The sequence below is a fragment of the Dermacentor silvarum genome, chromosome 9, assembly GCF_013339745.2.
Source record: "Dermacentor silvarum isolate Dsil-2018 chromosome 9, BIME_Dsil_1.4, whole genome shotgun sequence".
NCBI lineage: Eukaryota > Metazoa > Arthropoda > Arachnida > Ixodida > Ixodidae > Dermacentor > Dermacentor silvarum.
In genome coordinates, this window is record NC_051162.1 from 61768193 (window position 1) to 61786560 (window position 18368).

At 45.6% G+C, this 18368-nt stretch overlaps 1 long non-coding RNA gene across 2 annotated transcripts in view; it reads right to left on the bottom strand.

Moving 5' to 3' along the window:
- Positions 1-17569, bottom strand: part of LOC125940136 (uncharacterized) — a 48591-nt gene extending 31022 nt beyond the window's left edge. Inside the window, exons 1-3 of one of the 2 annotated variants that reach the window (XR_007463365.1) lie at positions 17227-17569; positions 16325-16428; positions 5205-5294 (exon numbers count right to left, since the gene is read on the bottom strand). This is a non-coding gene — a long non-coding RNA (uncharacterized LOC125940136). Of the gene's footprint in view, positions 1-5204; positions 5295-16324; positions 16429-17226 lie in introns of those variants that run through there. The other variant, XR_007463366.1, reaches the window with a different exon arrangement.
- Between the last annotated feature and the right edge of the window lie 799 nt (positions 17570-18368).

Below are 18368 nucleotides of genomic sequence, written 5' to 3' on the forward strand. Positions count from 1 at the left end.
ATATCACGCATTAAAAAGTAAAGAGAAAAAAATGAGGGTTCAATAATTATTCGTATCGTTCCTAAAAAAACAAACGTTACAACTTCGTGACACATTCTGCTGAAAAGGCTACCTCTTCTGCCAAAGTAAATATTTATCTGAAACGCTAAGTTCTCTTGGGACATTGGAAAATCTAGCTAATAACAGCAGCATACTTTCAAATACTTGCTTACAGTTTTTTTATACTGCATTTGATCAATACACATTTACCATCGCACATACACGCATTTACTCACACATCACTTGGTAAAATTGGCATCTTGTTCACCCTAAGTTGCAAAATTTGACCTGTTGTAGTTAAATCTACGACAGTGCAGCCGTCTATTTTATTGGAAAAAGGCGAATTTAACCCACTCATTTGGGACATTACCTACATATTGTCCACACTATGCCCCTAATCAAAAGAACTGCAGGGGCACGTAGAAAAACAAAAACATTTAATTTCGACTTGTTTAGCTCAGCAGGGGCTACCGGAGCAACAAACTATGCATCTCGTATGATGCACATAAACACATGGAAAAAAACGATGGTTTAGTAATTATCTGCAACACTTGCATTTAAAACAGGAAAGTGAAAGTGTCACCATGCATTGCGCTTAAAATTCTGTCTATTTTCAAGAAATTTCAAGTTCATATCTTGTGCAGTTGTTTTAGGAGTCTGGGAAACATTTCTACTAGCGGCAGTATGACCACTCTGGAACACTTCAATCAGTAACTTTCTACAAAGGCTGTAATGAATCTAAACAGAATAAAGATAAATCGCTCGTCATGCAGAACGTTGCTTTCTACTTCGAATAAATATAAACACTGTGCCCTGCATAGTTTACCGAGGATAAAGGGGGAAGACAACTAAATGCCATGTATAGCGCAGGAAAATTGGGAGAACGGAATATTCATCAACTGTTTTTCGAGCACACAACCAATCTTTTTGCGTACACATCACCAAAAAGTGGCCTCCATTTCTTAGATATGAAATGTCTGCTGTTCTTGCACCTGTAGAGAAACGAGTAATGGTGTAGCTCTTATTTAGAAACGGCCTGAAAATGAAATCGTAAAAATAAGTCACCACATGCCTTTAGAAATAATTCAATTTAGTAGTCTATTAGTCTTGAAATGGCTCTGTATGTTCGACCGTCATTTTCACGAACAAATCCCCGATAAGTCACGATTACACAAATGAAATTCGATAGTTAGACCTTTAAGTGGTTTTAATAGATTTTTGATGGTAATAAGATAGTGTACATAACGTTGCAGTCTCTGTGATGTTTTTTGTCACCGATCTCGGGGGCATGCGGGTGTTAGAAGAGATGGGGAAGGAATACCGATGGCGACACAGCAAACACATTTTTAAGGGGACAGGGTAAGCGAATATCATGAAAAAAAGCGATTTTTTGTTTTTATCTGAATATGAAAGTACATTCTTTTCTGCATCTTTTTCAGTATCACACTTCATTTTGCGCAATTTACATAAACCAAAAAAAGCGTTCTGAAAGCAAAGCGACCATCGGCACGCCCCCTTTTAAGCCCGCTGTGTTTTCGTAGTTTTGTTTCAGCGTTATTCTGCAAAAAAACCTACAGTTTTCCTTATTTTAGCTGAAAGAAAAAGCTGTATGGCAACAGTGTTCGAGTTGTTAGCCAGAGAAGCTTGAGACGCTGTTTTGCGATTTTCACTCGTTTTCCATGTGTTGAGCTTTGGTAACGTTGGTTCTGGTGTATGTGCTGCGTATGCGCTGACAGAGCAACGCATCAAGCAACAAAACAGACTCGGGAAGCTTAACGACAGCAAAAGAAGCGCGAAGCTGACCAAGATGATGAGTATGCAGCTGGCTCCTACTGAATAAATGGGTCAAAACATTTTTTCAGAGGGCAAAGCGTGGGATTGAAGGTATTATTTACTTTAAAGTCAGTTTTCTCAAAACAAGAATTTTCGTTATGTCGGTACAATTGTTTTCAATATGACAAAAGCTACCATGCTGATTTTTTGTGTGCATACTAAATGGTTATGCGGCAATATACTGAACCAAACTTAAGGCTGTACAATGAATAGTTTTTGTGAAATAAGAAGAAAATTGACAAAAATTGGTCTAAAAGCATGTCTGGGAAGAAAAAAAATGCTTAATAATTCACTTTTGTGTATAATAAACTTTTTTGGTTCAGTAGATAGAAGACAAAGTACTGAACAAAATGACATCAACCTCTGAACGATATCTCTATTAGTTGCTGAAAAACGTGCACCACAATATGCCCAAAAATACATGGGGAGTATAGGGCTTACCCTGTCCCCTTAATAGCACGCAAACTCAAGACTCAAACTAAAAAAAATCAAGCACACTAAAACATATTGAACAAATACAAGAACAACTTGAAGCTTCATGCACTAAACAAATTCTAATCTGCGCCTACACTCGTCTGTGGTGGCTAATCCTTCAAAGTCAGGCAATCCTGTCTTATCGCCGAGACGCACGCCTGAAACGCTACAGTCACCTTGCTGCACCCGTCGTTGAACGTGTGTTCCGGCTTGTCGGCTCTTTTTCCCCAGCGGTCGGTGCTCTCGTTGATGCTGTAGTCGCCTTGCCGTCGTCGCGTCGTCTCTTTTATCAGTGGTCAGCTCGTCGGTACTTCGTCGGTGATGAGCTCGTCAGTAATTCTTCAGTGAGGGCGCTCGGCGTTGCTTAGGCCCACCTGGATAGGCCTAGTGTCGGGATGCGTCGCAACTTTTTCCTGAGTGCCGACGTGGCGTCCCGCGGAGAATCGAACGTGCCGGTCTACCGCAGAAGTGGGATCCTCTCTCGGGTGCCCGGTCCTGCCGTGAGAGGCTGCAGCCAGTCCAGGAGCCTCGCTCGAACTTGCCGAGGTCGACGGCCACACCTAAGAGGGCCGACGTCACGGACTCAGCCAGACCCCCAAGTCTCCCATCGCCAGAGCGGAGCTGGCGATGCGACCTTCCTGGCCCGGAGCCACGTCGATAATCCATCGACAGCGCCGTTCATCCCCCGATCACGCCTCGACTCACGCACCTCGAGAGCTCGTGCCGTTCCGAACACTGTGCTTCACGTGCTCTTCTTTTTCGCACCGCAGGCGGCCTCTTACATATGACAGTCTCAGTATCTTATCACCATCAAAAATACTGAGACTGCAACACTATGTACACTATCTCTATACGGAGATGTAGAGTTCCAGCATTTGATAATCCAGCGATTTCATGCCGTACGGCACACCAATCGTTGGGCGGGGCTGACTGTAATACTTTATCCGGACCTCTCCCTTCGCCCGAAGGTTAAATATAGCAAGCTGAATGTGTTCTCAGATACAGTTAGGCGGTCCCAAAAAAGTGGGCATGTGCAAGTAGCCCAAGTGGACATTTATTTAGGGCAGGAACTGTCCAGCGCCAGGCCTCTCTGCAATGCAAACGTATACGGAGAATCCCGCGCGTCGCCCGCTAGAGTGCGTCACGAGGAGGCACAAGAGGCAATCCTCGCTGCCCAAGCAGGGGATACTTAGTAAAGAAAACAATACTTACGTGGCCACTCTATTATGAAAGCAAATTTAACCTCAGCTGTAGTTTTGGAATTTCCGGTATGTATCCGAAAGTGCCCGCTTTCAAAAGTGTGTGTGCGGGGGGGGGGGGGAGGGGCACAAATGGCATACCCTGACACCCCGGTAGATACGCCTATGCATCGAATGCGCGCTCTTGTGAGTGAAAGGCCCCGATGGCGGGAAAGATTGCCCGCAATATTTGTACATATGCTGTCGAAGCGCTGATCGATAAAAGCAACCCACAGTGGGGAACATAAAGTTGTACATGATATTATTCCAACACAATTATCAAAATAACACGCATCCATGAGCATCTACCTATGTTTGAGACAACGTTAAAACACCCGACACATCGGATCGGAATATCGCCAACCCGAGAGAAGCTTCTGTCCCCTCACTGCAGCTGTCATTTAAAAATTAAGTCGCCGAGTCAATCAAAGCGCATCTTTGCCGTCTCTTTATTAAAGTGCTAGGAGCACTGCAGGCTAGTTTCGACGATACGCCCAGTCGAAGTATTATTTTCCAGACTGGCCAATCTGCCTAAAATTGTCAAATCTGACAAGTAGATTCACTTCAGACGTTGCGTGATGTCGTTGCAAGTAGAATTCCAAAGGAAATGTTTAACAACGCGAACAACAACTGTTGATGAAATTGACCGAAGTCTATATACGCTGTAACGAAAGCGTTAACGTGATCCCAAAGCATGACACAGAAGAGCTCTTGTATTCCACCCCCTTCATAACGCAGCAGCTGGGGTTCGAACCAGCATCATTTTGCTCTGCTGACGAATGTAACCACTGAGCCACCAGAGCAAGATCAATGGGCTGATTCATTTTATTGCGATAGCATGAAGGGCCCCGTGGCGCAAAAAAATCCGGCGTCGGCGTAGGCATCTGCGGTGGAGAAATTCACGCCCAACCACCCCAGCCATACAGGCCCTCCACTTGGTGCAAGGCATTAGTGAGCAAAAATTTAATTTCTCAAAGCAAAATCTGTCAGAAAAATTGTAAAGCACGACTTAACTACAACCTACAATCATGATATGTGAGATTGTAATTTGAATATATGGGAAAACATAATTTTGTTATGAGGAAACTCGAACAGAGACCCTTTTTCCAGCATTTGTACGATAACAACAGCGGCGCGCTCGGGTAGGTTACTTGCGAAAGACCCATGCAGATGGCGCTCGCCTACACGGCAGCATAACACGCTAGCGCCGCGAAGGTGCCAAAAAAAAGAAAGCTGCAGCTGCCGGGAAGCCTGAGAAGCATTCAGGGATCTTTGAATACTAAAGCGTCCTCCAAATTTTGGACATGCACGCCCCTTGGGGCAAAAGCAAACAACTACACTTTTTAAGGTGTCATATAGTTGTACCACGTAGAACTTTCAATGATTTGTTCCGCAGTATCAGTGCAGTTTCACCTGTCATGTATATTTGTTTATAAAACCCAGTGAAGGTCAAAATCAGCCTCATGCCTCCGGCATTAAAATCACTGCAGCTCTCTGAAATAAATGTAGACATTATTTCAGAAGGATGCCATACAAATATGTTTCGTACCTTTTGCCACATGCCACACATCCAAGTTGTGTGTGATGCCTCCTTGGTGCAACCTCATTTTTTAATGCCCGGGTGGCGCTCTGTTGTCAAGCTTGTAAGAATGCGAGCCCTCTGATTAGACCTTTTTTCTCCATTTGGGTGCTTGAAGTAATTTCATTGTTCTGAAAAAAAATATGGAAATTCATTTGCATGGGAAGCTCCTGCTTTGATCAAGAGAGCTGTACTTACGCTGTGCCTAGATACAGCAAATCTTACACAGTAAAAAGCAAGCAATATGAGGCAGTACCATAGCCAGTGTCCCTGTGCTATTTTCCAACTTGAATGCCTCATGTAAATGTACGTTCATGATGCAGGTATTATGGTGTTAACTCTTCAGGGTGCCAGGGGGACAGTTGAAATACTAGAAAAATTTTACTGATACTGAGTGGTTCCAGAGCTCAGTTCGCTTCTGAAGGGACACAGGGCATTGTAGTCTCAAGCTTACTGCAGATTAGAGGGACATGTAAAGCTGCATTAGCGCAAGCTCTTGGGCCAGTTGGTGCATGATGAACTTGAAAACGGGGGTACCAGCGAATACACAAGGATGCGTACACAAGGAAAAGACGTTAGACACGGACGGACGCTGGACATGTACAATGTACATGTCTTGAGAGGAGGTGACGATGTGCATGTGTTGGAGGTGTTGTGCGGCAATGTAATTTTCAATAAAGCACAGCTGAAAGCCCAGCGTCCGTCCGTGTCCAACGCCTTTTCCGTGTTCAACATGTAGAGCTACCTACAACGCCTAAAAGAAGACTGCAATGTCAACCAATTTCTTCAAGTCCCCAGAGACTCAAACCAGGGCAGTACGAAAGCCAGATTAATTTTGGATCAGGTGCTGAACTACAAGGCAAGAAAACCAAAGCGGTCCGAAACCACCATATAGGGCAGTGTATAATTTTGCGCAACCTCTCCACAAGTTGGATCATCGTGCACGACGCGCAAAACAGAAGAGCGGAGGGCTTCTGGCACTACCAGAAGAAACCGTGCACCTATCGCGCAAAAATTCTTATACAACAGTCCATCCCGAACACAAAAACTACATGATGTCGACTTTCGCTGCAAAGAAAAGTGGCTCTAAACTCGGGTCATCACGTTGCTCTCTTGCGAAGGTTGTGGCATCTGGGAAATCACGGTGTACGGATGCGATGAGGTGGTCGAAACTGTCGGCGTCGCGTTCCGTCGTACTAAGAGGCATCCGGGAAAGGCAATCGGCATCAGCATGTCGTCGGCCGCTCTTGTAGGATACAGTGAAGCTGTACTCTTGCAGACGCAGGGCCCATCGTGCAAGGCGTCCAGATGGATCGCGAAGATTCACGAGCCAGCACAAAGAATGATGGTCTGTGACGATCGTAAAGTGACGCCCATACAGGTACGACCGAAATCGCTGCACCGCAAAAATGACAGCAAGACATTCCTGCTCAGTCACCGTGTAGTTACGCTCGGGTTTGCTTAATGATCGACTTGCGTAGGCGATGACGTGCTCTTTGTCATCCGTGCGCTGAATCAGAACAGTATCAAGACCTACACCACTCGCATCTGTGTGGACTTCTGTTGGCGCGGAAGGATTGAAGTGTCGGAGGATCGGTCGCGACGTCAGCAGAAACTTTAGCTGTCGAAAGGAAGCAGAACAATCAGGCGTCCACTCGAAAGCGGCGTTCTTGTGCAGGAGGCTGGTCAAGGGATAAGCGACGTCAGCAAATCGAGGAATGAACCGCTGAAAATAGGAGCAGAGCCCTAAAAAGCTGCGAAGTTGTTTGACAGACTGGGGTGGTTCAAATGCTTCAACAGCCTCTGTCTTCGCAGGGTCAGGCCTGACGCCGTCTTTGTCCACAAGATGTCCCAACACCAAGGCTTGGTGCTCACCAAAATGACACTTTTTAGAGTTGAGCACAAGACAAGCCTTCTGTATGCAGCTGAGTACAATACCAAGACGCGTGTTAAGCTCGAGAAATGTGCGTCCAAAAATAATAACATCGTCGAGGTAGCACATGCATATCTCCCACTTTAGACCTCACAGAATAGTATCCATGAATCGTTCGAAGGTGGCGGGTGCGTTGCACAAGCCGAACGGCATGACATTGAATTCAAAAAGTCCATCGGGTGTTACGAACGCCGTTTTTTCCTTGTCCGTCGGCATGCATCGGGATTTGCTAGTAGCCGGATCTCAAGTCTACAGAAGAAACGTAAGAAGCCGAATGAAGGCAGTCTAAGGCATCATCTATACGCGGAAGTGGGTAGATATCTTTCTTGGTAACATCGTTTAGCCGCCGATAATCAACACAGAATCGCCAACTGCCATCTTTCTTTTTAACGAGGATGACAGGTGCAGCCCAGGGACTCGCGGACTCCTGAATTATCCCCCTGTGCAGCATTTCCTGAACTTGCTCGCCAATTATCTTGCGATCAGTCGGGGATACTCTGTACGGCTTCTGTCGTATAGGGTGCGCTGATCCGGTATTTATACGATGGCGTATTCGAGATGTCGGAATTTGGGACGTCGTGTCAGTCTGCGAAAAGTCAAACACTTGCGAGTACTTGGATAGAACATCCAGTAACGTGTATCGCTCACTCGTGCAGAGCGACTTGCTCACTATCTGAAGTAGTTTCGAGTCCGATGGGCAGGGATGGAGGGACTCGTCTGCAGCTCCGAGTACAGCCAGTAACGCCGGTGTCTCTTCTTTGAAGAGAGCGAGCTTCATGCCAGAAGGGAGAAGTATGGGCTGGGCCGTATAGTTCATGGCCCATAATCCAGAGTGTCCTTCAAGTACCGATACTAAACAATGCGGAACCAAAACGTTCTTCTTTACACAGGCCGAATGAAGCGGCTCCGTCGCGGCATCAAATGTGGCGGGGTTGGCACCAGAGCAAATGACCGGAACGCATACAGCGCATAGTGGGGGAATGACTATGTCCTCCGAAACACAAAAGGCACCTTCTTCACGTGGCGAGTTCTCCATGAGTCCTGTCATAACCTCGTGTTGTACCGAAAGCTCCCCACTTCGACAGTCAACGATTGCACCACACTCCTGCAAGAAATCGATGCCTAAAATAACATCATGCGTGGATCGAGGAATAACGGCGAATTCAGTGGTAAAAACTTTGCCACACAAACACACATCCGCAGTACAAACACCAATCGGGCACAACCTGTCACCACTAACACTACGAAACGTGTAAATATTGTTCCACAAAAACATCACTTTTTGTCCCAGTAGGGCTTTAAAATTTAAGCTCATCACGGAAATTGTTGCCCCAGTATCCACAAGAGCCATTGTAGGTATATCGCCAACAAGCACGTGAGCATTGTTTTTCAGCATGAAAACTGGCGGAGGAATGTCGGTTGGCAGCGAACGGTATCCAGCGACCTCACCCCCATCGGGCGCACTGCCTAGTTTTCCGGTGGTGGGGATAGCCGGCGACGCCGCGGCGATGGAGACCGCCGAGTACCTAGAGCAGGCGGTGGCGTTAAGCTGAGATCGGAGGCTGGTGACGGGTTCCGGAAGCTACCTTGACGAATTCCACGATTGGTTGGCAGGCGTGGAGGCCATGACGCGGAAAAGGGTTGATAATTTGACTGGTACGTCGCTCGTGAAGGTTCTCGGAAAGGTCGGCGGCGGTCGCAAAACCTGGCGATGTGGCCAGGGACCCCGCAACTATAGCACACACGAGGAGGCCGAAATTAACGGTGCTGCTCGAAGCTTTCATTTTCGCCACCGAGCATGGGGTATCGGTCATGATCGTCGTATTCTCTGTACTCTGAATAAGTGGTACAGTACCGCTGCGCCGGATAAGAAGTGCGGTGCTGCTGCTCGTTGTTTAAGCGTGCCCGGTTGGTGGGTGCAGATGGAAGCACAGCTCTATAATCGTCCACGTTCGCCGCATTAATAGAGGGTTGCCACGACGTAGCTGGTAGTCCGGGTTCGTCGCCTCGTGAGTCGCCGCTACCATAACGGCCGATTTCGTGGCACCGGAGGAGCTCTTCCCGAACTATCTGTCGTATTGTAGACGACAGATCGGATGGTGTGCTCGCGTCAACGCAGGCCAATGTCGGCACATTAGCCAAACGGCCAAATTTCGGTGCCACGCGATGCATCTTCAGTGCTTCAAACGTGCGACAATGTTGGATGATGTCGGCCACAGATGTCAGGTTTTCTTTAGCAATCAAGAACTGATATACATCTTCAGCTATGCCCTTGAGAAGATGGCCCACCTTATCTTCATCAGACATGCTTGAATGCACGAGTCTACATAGCTTGAGGACCTCTTCTATGTACATAGTACATGTCTCGCCAGAGAGTTGGGCCCTTTGGGACAGAGTCTGTTCAGCTCGCTTCTTCCTCGCTGCGGAGTCTCCAAAGCACTTTTTCAGTTCTTGGACAAATGTATCCCAGGTCGTAGGCGTGTTCTCGTGGTTGTCGTACCACATGAGAGCAGTGTTCGTGAGCGAGAACACAACATTTGACAGCTGAGAGGCGGAGTCCCAGCCGTTATGTTTGCTCACCCGTCGGTACTGCTTCAACCACTCGTCCACATCCTCACCGCCAGTCCCGGCAAAGCTGGGTGGCTCCTTGTACAGTTGCAAATAGCCCGTCGGTCTCGGAGCTTCAGTTTCTCGGGACATGCCTGCTGTTGAGGATGGTGGAAGTCCCGCCAATCGACGGCTGCGACGAGGTTCAGGCGGTAGTGATTCCGTCGTTGGATGCTTAGATACCCAGCACCTCCACCACTCTGTTACGGGGTGTGTAGAAGGCGTTTATTGCAGAGAGCCGTAGGGCAAGTGGGTGCCGATACTACACGTCGTCCTTCTCTTCCTCGCGGCTCTCCTAATGTTGTTGCTGCTGATGCTGTTGCTCCACTACCTTTGACGCACTGTAACAATATGAATACCTCAGAGCAGAACTCCTCGCACCTCCATGCAGAACGATGCTCGAAAAATACCTAAATTGCCGCGCGACTGGCCGCTCGAGGAACTTTGCGTGTATTCGCGGCATTCTTTCAAGCTCGGAAAAACACTTCTATGTACCTCATACTGTGCAACAGGGAGTTCATGTTGCTCTACAATTTTCTCATTGACTCTTTGATAACTAGGACAGTACTTCTCGGGTTAGATAATTATTACAATTACCCAAGTTAAATCTCAGTAACGAAAAAATTACTGCCTGCTGCTCCACTGTACTGAAAACAATATGCACTAGGTTTTCTTCGAGTAAATGGCTGTGTTTTTAAATCTTGGTGCATAATAGTTGGGACACCTTGTATATCCCATCCACATAACTTCAAACACGACGATGTTCGTAAAGGCTGCAAGCAGGGTGGTTGGTGACAACAAAAACACTGGAGCACTCCATCCCTCATCGCCACAACAGTAGCGCCGTTGCCAGGATGCGAAGGCTGCTCTAGATCGTGCCTTCATTAATCAGCACAAAAAAAAACTGACTCGACAGCCCCTCGACCAATCATCTGGCGTTCATAATTTTTTCATTGATAAATTTAACTCAATGAGAAAGAGAGAGAAAAAAAGAAGTAAGCGATGTATTAAACAGTTTTCAGGTGCCTACCAATGTTGCAAGTATTCGCGTCATGTAGGCTTAAGAAATTGAATTTTTAGTACACTGCCAGGCACAATAAACGGCAACGTCAATTTGCGACTAACTAGTAAACGATGAATATCCGTGTCACAGAGGCAGGTGCAACATACCGCTAAACCAAATAGACAGCACCAATTAAGCAAGACGGACAGTTCTTTCAGTACGTCGTACGTTATTCGCATACACGGCGAGACAAGAGAGAAAAAGTGAGGGAAACATCGGGACCCAGACCTTCATCGTTCAAACTATTAAGTTGCACCCTAGTGTAATTGCAAATTTTGTACAAAGCGGTCGAAACTCAAATATATCGTACAGGCATACCTGCCAACCCCAAGACTTTCAAATTCATAAACTCGCGACCGGGGGAGGGGGCGCGGGAATTCTGCCGAGGCTTCGAGCACGCCATCACACTTCACAGCCGCTACGGCTATGAAACACCGGAGTACCAGAGTCGCACTGCACCCGATGCAGCAGCACATCGCACAAAAAAAAAAGAAGTGAGGCCCACAAAACAGGTCATACTCGGGAAAAAAAAAGCCTTGCGAAGGTGACAGGCGAGACAAGCCACAGCCTCCGAAACAGAAACTGTGCCTGCCGCATCCATCCGAAATCGCCGTCGTCTCTGGGGGCGCCACTTATGTACAGGTATTGTTGAGAGTAACGACAACCAGTGACGTCCGGCCGTCATCGGGTCGTTCAACGACCTGATGACGAAGGCAAGGTCACAAAGTGTGACTTTATTAGGAATTTTAAAAAATAATTTCGCGAATTTAGCCACTTCTCCGTAAAAATTGAGCCGACATTCGTAAAATCGGTTCCAAATTCGTACATTTTACGGAAAATTCGGAAGAGTTGGCAGGTATGGTACAGGTGATTCTCAATTAAAAAAACAGTAGACTGTTCAAGGTAACTTTAGAACTGGGGTCAGAAGCACAGTTTAACAGCGAAAAAAATTTAAACAAGCTTTTAAGTGCATTTGCATGGCGGTATTCATCAGCCTACGTGTTTGGATAAACCACAGACAGTGCACATCTTCATAATCACAAAATGTTGATCATAGCACAACTATTGATACGCACTCGACTTTATTAATTCAGTCTATACTGGGAGCCGAAGTAAATTCGAAACAGTGCCCGCAATTCCCGTTGAAAGAAGACCAGCATCTTCAGGTGCGTGAATGTGCGGCCGACACAAACGCATGAAGGCACGAACCTCGAAACACCATTCACCATGGTGCATGATAACTCACTTATAGCGACAAATACAATTTGTAGATATATAGGAAATGCAAAGGCTGACTTCATAGTCGCATGCAACACCAGGGACGATGACACACAGTACACAAACAGCCTTCTGTCCCAGTAAACAACTGTTATTCACAGCACAGCAGTAATCCTCAGCATACATTTCCAAGAGACAGCTGTTTGTTGTCGGATACATCCATCAATGAAGTGTCAGTTATGTGGTTATCATGCCAGTCACCATATCGCTGTCTTCATCTCCATGCTCGTATGCAGCTTTGTACAGCAAGTATGCATGCGGAAAAGTCCGTGTCTTTTGGTTTTATCAGCAGAATAACAATCCGTGAACCATAAGCAGCCAGAGGACACAGACAATACGTTAGACAATGAGTAATCATAAAAACTTGTAATGGTAACTCCAGAGATGTTTCCAAATTTATAAGACAAGGCTTTTTTTTTCTTCAGCGGTTTGAAGCATCAGTATACTTTTGGAGTGAGCTAGAGCCATGGCACCATTGTATTTGAAAAAATTGACTACATATCTGCGGTATACACTAGAAGTCACAGTGGCGAATGAATAGCCAGAATGACTGTCAAATTAACGGTTCTTAGAAATGCAGCAAATAAATGAAAGAAGTCGCCATTTCGCCCGCGAGGCGAAGCAGCAGCGGGAAAATTGACCTTCGCGCTGTCTCTCGTCTCGCTTCAACGCGAACTAAACGTTAAAAGCACAGCGCATACGAAGCTACCGGCACTCGGCACATGCACTTTGTCCCCATCGCACATCGCTTTGAAGATTAGGCCTGCGCGGGTGCGCACTTCACCCATATCGCAGATCGCTTTCAAGATACGGCACCTGCGCGGCCGCGCTGTGCACAGCAGCTGACGGAGCAGAACACACCCGCTTTCCCTCCCTCTCCGTCACCTCATCCCCGTGCTCACCCTCGTGCGCTTTCACTGGCACACACAGCGTAGGGCGCGCAGCGACCATTTTATCGTAGTTGGACTTTAAACGGAACCTCACAGCGATGAGGATGGCAAAAATGCGCTTGGGGTGTCCATATAATTGCTATCGCAATAGAAGACAGACACATACACACACAGACACACGCACACATACACAAACGCGCACACACACGTGCGTAGACACGAACACACAGACGCACATACAGACACAAACACACGCGCAGAGCACACACACACAGATACACGCACGCATACACACGCAGACACACACACACAGTTTCAAACACACACGCACATGCGCAGACAGATTCACACACACGCGCGTATGCACGCGCACACACGCACAGACATTAACACAAACAAGCATGCACGCATACACACAAACGTACACACGTAAACACATACGCGCATACACTCACACAGAGATAGGACACCAGTTTGCCCATGTATATTTGCACACGCCTATGCATGCACGCAGGCACAAAAATGTATGCACGCAGGCTCAAGTAAATGCACACATACAGAAACGTGCGAATGCTCGCAAACGCATACGCGCACTTGTGTGTGCACGCAAATTCAAATATGGAGACACAGACAGGCACGCACGTTCAATACGTGACCACGCACATACACTCTTCCCTCCCTGCTGCCTCTCAAAAACCTGCGCCTGCAAACAGACTGCCCCCCCCCCCCCCCCCGCGTCACTCACTCTGCAATTACCGTTCCAACTCCAGCTGAAATAGATCGCGTTACGCTTTAAAATTGGCTCTTCTTCGAGCCAATACTGCCAGGAGGGTGCAATACGATTTGCTCCTGTCGTGTGACTTCACTGCCCATCCCTCACCAAAACACTGCTTTGACACACCACCAATGTTACGACCAAGTACCATAAATACATGTTGTTACAAAGGACTACCCTCTGGGCGCAGTCTATTGAAACTTGTTGATACTTAGCTGATATTTTGAAATATAATTTCCTAAAAATTTTGCCCATTCAGTTATCCTTGTGCATTGCCGTGAAGTTCCAGAGAATGGTAAACAGGCAATGTCCAGAATTCCTGGGTATGTAGTGACAAAAAAAAAGTGTCTCCAAAAGACAGCAGCCCAGTCGCACATTAATGTCATCTTGTAATGACAACACATTCCCATTTTAACAAGTGTAAGCAAGTAGGAACACTCATGAACTAAAGCTCCTAACGCATAGCAAACAAACTTTTGGAAGAAAAAGAGAACGATCTACTGGCTTCTATTGTTCAGTGGGTGAAAAAATTAATATTACATCTGCTGGTCGCCATAGTTCGTATGTGCTATGCTTAATATGCATGTATTCAATTTCTCATGTGGAGCTTGAGATCTTGAGCAATCATGATAACGCATTTAACTATCTGTTGCATGGGGACCAATCAGCCTTTTAATGGTTGTTTTCACGAAATATGGTGTATAAATACTGTGCTCGCTTTTTTAGTTATCGAAACAGTCACCAATTTCTAATCTACAATCACTGTATGTAAGCCCGTAAGCAAAAGTATATGGACCACAGGGTCGTCAAGAAAACTGAATTTCTTTGTAATTAACAAGCACAAACTTGAATTGATGAGTATACTGAAAAGTTTGCAATGCCAAGTTTAGACTGCCGTCCTCAATTTCAAATTGCTTTCACAGGCAGAGGAAAAAAATCGGCTTTATCGCTCAACCCCTGGTCCATACAATTTTGCTCACGGGTGTACATTGATGTTTATCCTGTGTTCAATGACAATGTAGAGAATTTCTATTTGTAAATAATAAAAAAAATTTAATTCAATTTTAATTAAAAAAGGTCCTTGCAACACAGCATGTGAAAAACAGAAAAGAAAAATTAGGCTCAGGAGTTATGGCAATTCGAACATTCGTTGCTTTAAAGCTCTGTAGGTCAGGCAAAAGATCTGAAAAGAAGGTGCCTGAAACTAGTCGCAACAAATTTGTTATTACTGGAGGTTGCGGAGAATTTAGTAAACAGATTGTGGCCCATTCTTTTATGTGGTATTTCGCACACATTTTTTGTGAAGTGATTGCCGCATGTGAACAAAACAGATGAGCAATCCAAATCCGGTGCACAGCCCCAGTCCCGTCAATGCATGGTCAAGTGGGACAAACATAATGGTTCGTTGAGTAAATTATGGTGCCCTCCTAGGCGCATGTTGAGGCACCGACCAGTCTGCTCCATGTACATTTGACCAAATATGCATATGATCAGAAATAGACAACACTACCCCTGACAGACACAAAACAAATTTAATAGTATCTTTAATAGTCTCCCTAGCCAGGGTGCCTTTCTTAGTTCACTTGTAGACTGCTATGCGCATGTATTTCTAGCGAAAAATAAAGCAGGCAAGATACACATGGCAGACCGCAAGCAATTGAGAAAGGAAAGCAGGCAAGGGAGGCTTGCCTCGGTGAGAAATGCCATCAAATTTGTCCAGTATGTTTCACAGGCAGTGTACTGTATTCCTTCCACGTGTGGTCAAACTTAGTAGGGCAAACTGGCCGGTGCCTAAACATGTGCCTAAGAGATGACCATACTTCACTCAAAAGACCAGTATGCTTGTCTAACTTGGCCATGCATTGCCACAATCAGGCATAATGTAAGATTAAGATTGTTCATCTCTTTTCACCCACACTGAAAAATTAACTAGAGAAATCAGTGAGGCATACCACATAAATAAGAAGACATCTGTGAGCAAGCTCTCATTCATAATGCACGAAAAAAGATATCCTTTCTAGATCACAAGGGATTGAAATCAGTCTGCCTATTTATTACTGAAGTAACCGAGCAGAGCGAAAACTGACCTTCATATTTATTTTCAGAACATTCAAGCTAAGCAAATGTGTATTTGCTAGACACAATTGTTGTGGGAACAGGACAGAAATAACTGGGAAGATAATAATGATAAACAATGGTGTGCACACTGTGTGCTTAGACTTACATTCTTACATGCGCAGGTAACTGCATGAGCTTGTAGCACAATCAGGAAAAACTGTGGAAATAAATGTAACAGCATAGGGAAACAGTTTTAAGACAATAAAACCAAACTAAAAAGCGATAAACATATTGTGTACTAAGCAAAAATAAAATTTATCTTGCAGCCAAGCAATTTATGCAGGAAAAAATACTAAACATCCGGACATGTCAGATCTAGTTTTATACAGAACATGATAATGTGTGCATAATCTTTACACACACATGTACGTAAGTTGAATACAGTTGCATAAATATTTATCCTCTTTAGTAAACTGCATAAACCAATGTGTGGCTAAACTTAACCATGAATGATACCAAGATCCAACTTTTTTGGAACATGTAAACTCCACACATACCTGACATGACCATCCAGCCGGGCTGCTGCAGGCACTCATATGGGGTCCGCATTTCTGGGGGCTCCTCCTTTTAGTGGACACTGTTGCGGGCCACGGCCTCACCACTACAAAATTTCTGTGTTAGCTTATAGCAGTGGAACTATAAAGCTGTCATATCGTGAACACAAGCAAGCACCTAAATTGGTCACGAAAACAATGTCTGCACTAGCGCAGGATGGCAAGAGAGCAAAAGGTCGAAATTATTGAATGTCTTGATAATATGGACCTCTTCATCAAAGTAAAATTTTGGGCACGTCGCACCTGCACATTAAAATGTATTTCAAAAACTTTTTAGAGAGTTCGTTTTTTTATTACTTAGATTAAGCAACTTTCCCCTGTCATGTTTATTTATGTCAAAGTTATGTAAACACACCTTGTCATGAAAAGAAAGCTTTACTAGTAAGTAGCTGTGATTGGCTTACCCACTACCAGCTGTGATTGGCTTACATTTTTCCCCCTAGAACTGCTCGTAAACCTAAAACCTCGTAAGCAGAGATTACCCACAACGACGAAGCATATATAAGCAAGGAAACGTCATTGAAAGAATTATCGGAGTAAGACGCAGGTGGATCGTTACTATGCAACTTCAGCAGAAAAGCGGGAGCTCACGCACAGGTGCACAAGATGAACACGATAATTTCCGAACGTAATCTTTCTCAGCGGAAGAAAACGCTTATCAGGATTATCAATTCCGCATTGTGGCAACAAATTTTCGAACTAAATTCTCACAACCAGCGCGCCGCATGCACCAGCACAGGTTTTCACTGTTGTCGTGGGTGTTGTATTTCCTACGTCCGCAAGGCACTCTATGCACACGATAACCACGCACAACACACGTGTAGTTAGCAAGTACGATTGCTTACCTTTTGAACAGTACGACGAGATCGAAAAGAGCTCTCCGAGTTGCCAGTGCTGCGTCGACGATGTTGATCCCAGCATACATGCCGTCACGTAATGGACGAGCTGAGGCACACTAATAATAGGCATTATTTCATTGCGAAGTCCATAAAACGTTCCACGACCACCAAAGACAAATGGACAAAGGGACAAAGGCAACACACTCCACGGCATGAAAATCGTTGGTCCGCATTTGCCTGGCGCGTCACGCATACGGCGAGTTTGCAGCGAGACGCAGGTTATCTTCCGCCACTTTCGTGCACGCGAACTACACCGCATTTCATAAAACAAGCCTAAAAACACACGATCAAACAAACACATCGAAGCAGCGTGCTCTACCGACCGGCGCATTCAAAATCTAGACGGAGGAACAACAACACGCCTTATTTTACCGGTCGCGTGGATAGATGGATGGATGCTATGAGCGTCCCCTTTCAAACGAGGTGGTGGGTTGCGTCACCAAGCCCTTGTTATTATTTTGCTTAATGTCCTACCTTTATTTTTGAGAAACACGCAAATACGAAGAATTCCAGGCATCAATCTTTTTGAACCATTACTGGGAACTCTGTTTCTGTACGTCTCCGGGACCAGCGCCACCAGCGCTGTCTGTGTACTTGTGAGGCTGTTGTGGCCTCCGTGATCACAGCAATAATAACCACTACAACACGTTTTTGTTTGCGATTTTGTGCCCAATTACGTATATATGTTGCGAGACAAAAAGAACCATCCACCAGTCTATATTGTACGCTACAGTTTAGCGCAGGCAGAAATTTCATAACCCAATTCTTGCTTTTGAATCGCTTATGCCGCAAGCAGCAAGCGAAAACATGGCCTTCGAGATCTGGTTATGTGATCCTGAGAAATCCATCGCTGGGGCGCGATTTGAACGATTTGAACTCCGATCACCTGCCTTAAAGCGCCTAAACGACATTTCCTGCAGCCGTTAGGTGCGCTACCTGCGCCGTAACTTCGTTTTAAGTAGCTTCCTGTTGTCTTCAACATTGGGCTCCATGGCGGAATTGTTGACACAATCTCGGAGGTGCATATGGCAGTGGGCGATGTTTCCGTGCGCTTTGCAATTGAGCGTCGCAAAGCAACAAATATACGA